The following is a 7,640-nucleotide window of genomic DNA, read 5'->3' on the forward strand; positions in this document are numbered from 1 at the left end:
TGACACACGCATGTTACGTTCCACGGATCCAGCACTTTTTAAGTTTTAGAATTTTTAAATAAAGAGAGTTTGGTGTTCACAGGACAAACAAAAATATTGATGAGTGGTCAAATTTAGATTTTTGTCTGTTTTATTCTAAAAGGAAAAAAAACTAAAAAAACAAATTACATTTAAATATAATGACTTTAAAGAAGTATTTTACTTTACTACTTTTAAAACTGTTCTGAAAGTTTCTCCAGTTTTTCCTGTGTTTTTTACAAAAAAGTTTTGAAGCTGCTTGGTGTTCCCAAAGCTTGTCGGGTGGTCCTACTGAGCCAATCAAGCTCCACTTACAGAGCTGGCACTGAGAGGAGGAGCAACACTGAAAGAGGAGAGCTCAAACGTCACATTTCCTCAAATGAAAGGGAAAGTTTGTCAGAGTGTCAGCAGCTGCAGTCGAGACAAGTCTCCCTGTTTGTCTGTGAGAAAAGTTTAAACTGAATCCATCAGGTCTTCTCAACAAACAAGCAGAATCTCTGTCAAACACTGGTGAGTACACTGCACTACAAGCTTCTTAAAGTTTGTTATAGCACATACATAATGAGGAAAGAAGCTCACCAACTGTCCAGAGAAAACATAGCAGATAAACCAGGCCTGCTAAAAGATAACCTAGCCTAGATTAAGACGGCCTTTGGATTGTTCTAAGTTCAGAGTCCAGGATCTGATTTCATACAGTCATAAAGTTTGATGTTTTACAACTTCTACAACTGGTTTTCAAACTTTGATTAACAGCCTTAACAACTTCAAGTGTTGTCCCAGCTTCCCCTGTTTTGTACTTCCTGCTGTCTGTCCCTTTTGTGAGGCAGTCACTGTCACCAAGAAAACAATGCAGATAACCTGCTAAACCGGCTAACCAGCCTGGCTCACACTCCCTGTAGTTTCTCAGAGTCCAGATCTGATTTCTTAAAGTTTGAGCTGACGTTTTTTCTGTTTCTGTACTTTCCTCTGTCTGTCTTTGTGAGGCAGTACAGCTGATAATATTTACTGTGTTTCAAGAACTGCTATTACAAGTCTCTCTCTGTTTCTCTGGAAAGAAACATTCAACTGGATTTCTGCACAAACAGCAGAATCTCTGTCAATCACTGGTGAGTACACTGCACTACAAAGACAAAACACACTGACTGAATATTTGCTCATAATTCATTTCAAAGCAAAAACTTCTTTAAACATGTTGGACCATGTAAAAATGAACATGTCATAGAAATGTGTCACTTTGATGAAAACAACAAATGTACATTTCCAGGTAAAAACCAAACAGTGACTGAACTCCGGCTAGTTAAGGTTAGACACAATGCAGTCACAGCCAGCTTTAGCTTAAGCTGATTCACCAACCTGTTTCAGTTGAACTCAAAACCTCAGCTCCACTCAGACAGGAAGTTCTATAGAAATACCACCACTGAACTGGACCTCTGAGCTGTCCTTCACTCACGCATAGTCCAGGAACTGACGTAGAATGAGCTGTTTTAGTAACATCTGACTGAATACATGCAGACTCAGACTGCAAATTCACTGACAACATTTTCTCAGTTGGTTCAATATAACAACAGAATCCAGGATGATTTATATTCTACTAATCATGGTGTGATTTCATGGGTGGAGTCCACCTGTAATGCTGAGTGCTTAGAGGCGCTGCTGAGCTTTCCTGGCTAGTGATGCAGTGTTGCTGCTCCAGGAGAGGTCCTCAGTGAGGTGCACACCCAGGAACCTGGTGCTGCTCACTCTCTCCACAGCAGTCATGGTGGGGGTGGAGGCTCTCCAGAAGTCGTTTCTCCACATTAAGAGACAGATTGTTGTCTCTTTACCACCCAGCCAGTTGGCTCACCTCGTCCCTGTAGTTTTGACTCATCGTTGTTGTTGATGAGTCCCACCACATTAGTGTCGTCCGCAAACGTGACGAAGGAAATGGTGCTGTGTTTTGGAGTGCAGTCGTGGGTCAGCAGGGTGAAGAGTAAGGGGCTGAGCATGCATCCTTGGGGAGCCCCTGTGTTCCGGGTGATGATGCTGGATGCGTTGCTGCCAACCCGGACAGCCTGTCGTCTTCAGGAAGTCCGGCAACAGTTGCACAGTTGACCCGATATGCAAACTGGTAGGGGTCCAGGGAGGATGGATTTGATGTGCTGCATGACTAACCACTTGAAGCACTTCATGATGATGGGGGTCGTGCCACAGGGCAATAGTCATTGAAGCAGGATGGAAGGCCTTCTTAAACCAGGATGGTGGTGGTACTCTTGAGGCAGGTGGGGACAACAGCTTGGCTCAGGGAGGTGTTGAAGATGTTGTGTGAGGACATCTGTGAGCTCCTCTGCACAGTCCTTAACCACACGACTAGGAATGTTGTCAGGTCCTGCAGCCTTGCATCACGGTTTATAGTCCGTGATGGTCTGTATCCCCTGCCACAGGTTCCTTGTGTCTCTGTTGTCAGCGAGTGGTGGGTTATCCTGCTGCTGTACTGCCTCTTTGCTAGTTAGACCAGCCTCATCACCTGCTTTGAAAGCAGCATTACAGGCTCTGAGTAATCGATGGACTTCCCCATCAGCCATGGTTTCTGATTGGCCCGTACTGTGATGGTCATCATCAATGCATTTACTGATGTAGTCAGCAACAGTATCCTGAATATTCCTGGATGTTGATGTGATGGTTCATTAAATATTCAAAGACATGTAATTACACTTGTCTTTTCACACTTTCTGTCTCAGAGTGTAGATATGTCTGCTGCCAGCTGTCTGCTGACTGAAGATCAGTTTCTGTGCTCCATCTGTCTGGATGTGTTCACTGACCAGTCAGCACACCATGTGGACACAACTTCTGTAAAACCTGCATCACTGAACACTGGAATATTAATGTCCAGTGTCAGTGTCCCAACTGTAAAAAGGTTTTCTCCACAAAACCTGAGCTGCAGGTCAATACTTTCATCTCTGAGATGGCTGCTCAGTTCAGACAGTCAGCTCAACAGAACCAGCAGCAGCAGCTCAGAGCAACAAGTTTCCAAACAGGAGAGTTCCCTGTGACGTCCTGCACTGGAACCAAACTGAAGGCCCTGAAGTCCTGCTGGTGTGTCTGGTCTCCTACTGTGAGACTCACCTGGAGCCTCATCTGACAATGTCAGGTCTGAAGAAACATCAGCTGATCGAACCTGTGGAGAACCTGGAAGGCAGGATGTGTACGAAGCACGATAAACTGCTGGAGCTGTTCTGTAAGACCGACCAGATGTGTGTCTGCATGCTCTGCACCTATTCAGACCACAAGACACATGATGTTGTTCCTCTGAAAGAAGAATATGAAGGAAAGAAGACTGAGCTGGAGAAGACAGAGGCTGAAATTCAGCAGATGATCCAGAAGAGACGACTGAGATTGAGGGATGAAACGCTCAGTGAAGCTCAGTAAGGAAGATGCAGACAGAGAGATAGCAGATGGTGTTCAGGTCTTCACCGCTCTGAAGGAGTCTGTTGAGAGAAGTCAGGCCGAGCTCATCGACCCATCAAAAGAGCAGAGAAAGACAGGGAACAGGCTGAAGGCTTCATCAAAGAGCTGGAACAGGAAATCTCTGAGCTGAAGAAGAGAAGCACTGAGGTAGCACAGCTCTCACAGTCTCAAGACCACCTCCACCTCCTCCAAAGCTTCCCGTCCCTGAACGCTGCTCCACCCACCAAGGACTGGACAGAAGTCAGCGTCCGTCCACCTTCATATGAGGGGACTGTGGTGAGAGCTGTGTCAGCTGGAGGACGCTCGTAAACAGATGAAGCTGAAGAGGGTCCAGCTGTTTGCAGTGGATGTGACACTCGATCCTGATACAGCACATCCCAAACTCATCCTGTCTGATGATGGGAAACAAGTTAAACTTGGTGATGTAAAGAAGAAGCTCCCAGACAATCCAGAGAGATTTGATACTTGTTTTAATGTCTTAGCAAAGCAGAGTTTCTCTTCAGGAAGATTTTATTATGGGTTCAGGTTAAAGGGAAGACTGAGTGGGATTTAGGTGGCCAGGAGTCGATCAACAGGAAGGGAAAAATCACACTGAGTCCTCAGGATGGTTACTGGACGATATGTTTAAGGAATGAAAATGAGTACCAAGCTGCTGCTGGTCCTCCAGTCCGTCTCTCTCTGAAGTCTCAGCCTGAGAAGGTGGGGGTGTTTGTGGATTATGAGGAGGGTCTGGTCTCCTTTTATGACGTTGATGCTGCAGCTCTTATCTACTCCTTTACTGGCTGCTGCTTCACTGAGAAACTCTACCCATACTTTAGTCCATGTTTTAATGATGGAGGTAAAAACTCTGCCCCTCTGATCATCTCTCCTGTCAATCACACTGAGTAGAACAACCATTTGATTTTCTACAGAAAGATTCAAATCATTTCATGTAACAAATGTAGATTTATTGGTGATGTACGGTGAACACATTGATGTTTTTTCTGATTCTGACCTTTTTTTCTCTCAATGTTTTTCTCTGATGTGTCACATTGCTACTTACTACTACAACACAGCAACTTTACTGCACTGATTGATATTATCTAATGTGCTCTGATTTATTCTAACAACTGTTCAATCATCAGAAAACAATGAATCAGAAGGAAGAAACATTTCCTTAAATGTCTGGGTGCCAAATTCAACCTTTTTATTGTCTGATCATTGTATATATAAGAATTGTTGCACACTGACACAAATTACTGACAATGACCTTTTTATGAATAAGATAAAAGTCATTTGATTTTCTGTTTTTTTCTTTTTGAATAAACTCATTTAACTTTTTATTGTGTCTGATTCATTTATTTTGTTTTTTAACAATCAGCTCATGGTGTTTCCAGATCAACCAAATCAGTTTTTTGACACGTCCTCGCTATTATTGTAAAACAAGGTAAAATATTTCTGTCATTTAGTATAAAAACATTAAATATTACCTTTTTTTTTAAATCACCATGTCCCTTTACTTTAGTTCAAAGTATTTTCCACAGTGCACTAAACACTAACTCATGTTTACCATGAACACACTCCAATAAATTCAGAGCAGCCCTCTGGTGGAGTTTAGAACAAACTGCGTGATATGTGAAAAGATTCAAAACTTAATGTGACCAAGTGGTACACAATACAGAAGACCCACAATCAACTGGAACCAGAGACTGCTGTACAAAAATATAGATTTTATTTACAAGGCATTCAATGAAATACTGGTCTCCATTCCACTAGGGGCAGTAAATGATCTAATGAATACAGAAATCAAATCAACCATGAAATGAACAAAAAGAGAATAAACAACATGGGACTAGACTGAACGGTCAGGGGGGGCTAGTGTGGAGTTATGCATGAAAAGAGGATATCGTCACAAAAATTATGACTAAACCACCATGACACACAAACCAATTTGAATCAAATCAAAACTGTTCTCCAACAATGAATTACACACTAACAGCAAGGTAAGCTGACTTAAAGCACACAATAAAGCACACATGCAAGATGGCTCAACTACCACTCGGCCCCTATTTTAATACAGCAGACAACTTCACACAACTCATAATTCAAGTGATGAATTAAAGGCAAACTAAAATCTAATAAATCAGAGAAAAAACTGTGGTTTGCTCCTCTAAAAGTGGCTTTGTTGAAAAACTAAAAGAAACAGAAGCACATTAATATACCAAAGAAAACTTTACAAGAAACAATATTATAAGACATGTGCAATGTGAAAGTCAATAATGTTACTGGCTAAAGTGGAACAAGCCCTTCTCCAGTTGGAGACATGCAGGTGACTGGAATCTATATTTAGAAATAACCACGTTAACGTATTTAAGGGACTGAAAACTATTTTAAAGTCTCTCTTGGACGTACCTGTTTTTGGCTGATGTGTCGTAATCACTCCAAGCTTTAGTCCTTCAAACATGAAGAGTCAAACACATTAAACTTTCTTATTCAACAAACACGATGAGCTAAAGAAATATTTCATGGTTCTACTGTTTCAACTTTAAACTCGTTTTAAAAATGGAGCCTACCTCATCAAACTCCACACACAGGCTGGCCTCAGCTGCTCTCCCAGGTGTGTTTCAATGCAGGAAGAAAAGCACAGGTGAGCGTCCCGCCCCTTTGCCTGGGTCCTAGTGCTACCTTGACTTCCACATAAAGATCCAAGACTGAGCTCAACTTCAGACTGATGCTGGGATTGTTGTGGGCTCTGTAAAGGAGTGTTATAGCTACTGACCCAATGTGCAGCATGTTTTTGCACATCTACCACTCAACTGTTTGCTGTCACTTTGTAGTAGGGTTGAAGGATTTTCCTGTGGTTTTAAAATGATGACTTCCTGTGGATACATCACTTTTCTTGAGATTCTCGGGATTTCTCTTCATGGATGAAATTTAACTTCGACCACAGAACTGTGAAAAATAAATGATAGCAAGAAGTTTTTCTCACATATTGATCAGTGGTAGTAGAACAACAACCTTTGAGGCGTAAAAACAAATAAATCTCTCCAATCGTCTGATTTTCTCTTGAACATAAAAACTTCCTGGCAGCTCTGATGGAGGTCAGGACTTATCCTGAGGACGGCCGCTATGTTACAAATGACCCGTTTGGACATTTGACAGCAGTAAAAATACCCTACATGTCATTCTGTGAACCTGAAATTTGATGACTTTTCCTAGAGTGACCCAAAGTATGCAAAATGTTTTAAATGTTATACTCTTGTACAGGTGCTACAAATGTTTGTACATCGAGGCTGTTCTGGGTCAAATCTGACCCGGATCTATTGACCTGGATTTTAGAGCCACCAGTGTGGGTCAAATGAAGGGGAACCTTGAACCGTTTGTGTAATTTTCTCAATACACACATTCAGACCACACTTTTACATCAATCCCAACACACCCAGACCATTTCAGTTGTAATCATGTATTCTGTTACCAAGCAACAGTGACAGAGGTTCAGAGGTCATGGCTGCCAGACTTACTATCCAACAGGCCGCTGATCAGATCTTCCACGATGAAGAAGCTGACAGTGATTTGGAGGAGGATGTGTCAGTAAGTAAGGACAGTGTCTAATGGTTGCAATGGTTATACGTGGTTATATTAGAGTGTTAATGGACACTTTTTCCTCTGGACTACTTCATTGTTGTGTGTTCATGAAACCAATGTAAATGTTGAAGTGTGAACAGAACATATATCCTGTTTGATGTACAGTTTATTGCACCAATGTACTGCTCTTTGTTTGGGCTTCATTGTCACCATGCAGAAGTTCATTAGCAGACCCAGTTTAGGAGCCTCATGTTGCAGACAGTTTGTATCACTCATCAGCTGCATCATTTAGTTCCTGTGTTACAAACTGTTCATGTTCAATGCCTTCACAGTACGGTCCAAGAAAATCCTCATAAAAAGTGTCTGCACTAAATGTTGAACTACAGATCTATCTAGAATATATAAACAGCCTATCTGACATGAATGAATTCATTATTGATCCTTAATTTATGATTTAGATCGCATGGGAGTGTATTTTTTAGGTTCTCTGCTCGTTTTTGGAGAAATAAAAACACACTATTCAATATACATGTCCTGTCTGACCTCAGACATGAAAACAGCTAATGATTTCAACAGATTTATTGATGCTGAAACAGCAAGAACATTTGGAACTC

General features: G+C 41.7%; 1 long non-coding RNA gene and 1 pseudogene across 1 annotated transcript; one reads left to right on the top strand and one right to left on the bottom strand.

Annotated features, from left to right (window-relative positions):
* The first annotated feature begins 504 nt into the window (after positions 1–504).
* On the top strand, positions 505–4,782 carry LOC113747131 (zinc-binding protein A33-like; annotated as a pseudogene).
* Positions 4,783–5,000: 218 nt separating this feature from the next.
* Positions 5,001–6,268, bottom strand: LOC113747291 (uncharacterized). The gene is made up of 3 exons (XR_003463530.1): positions 6,015–6,268; positions 5,854–5,895; positions 5,001–5,781 (listed from the first exon to the last, which is right to left on the bottom strand). It is a non-coding gene; the product is annotated as an uncharacterized LOC113747291 (long non-coding RNA).
* Positions 6,269–7,640: the final 1,372 nt, after the last annotated feature.

Source organism: Larimichthys crocea, chromosome I (assembly GCF_000972845.2).
Source record: "Larimichthys crocea isolate SSNF chromosome I, L_crocea_2.0, whole genome shotgun sequence".
NCBI lineage: Eukaryota > Metazoa > Chordata > Actinopteri > Sciaenidae > Larimichthys > Larimichthys crocea.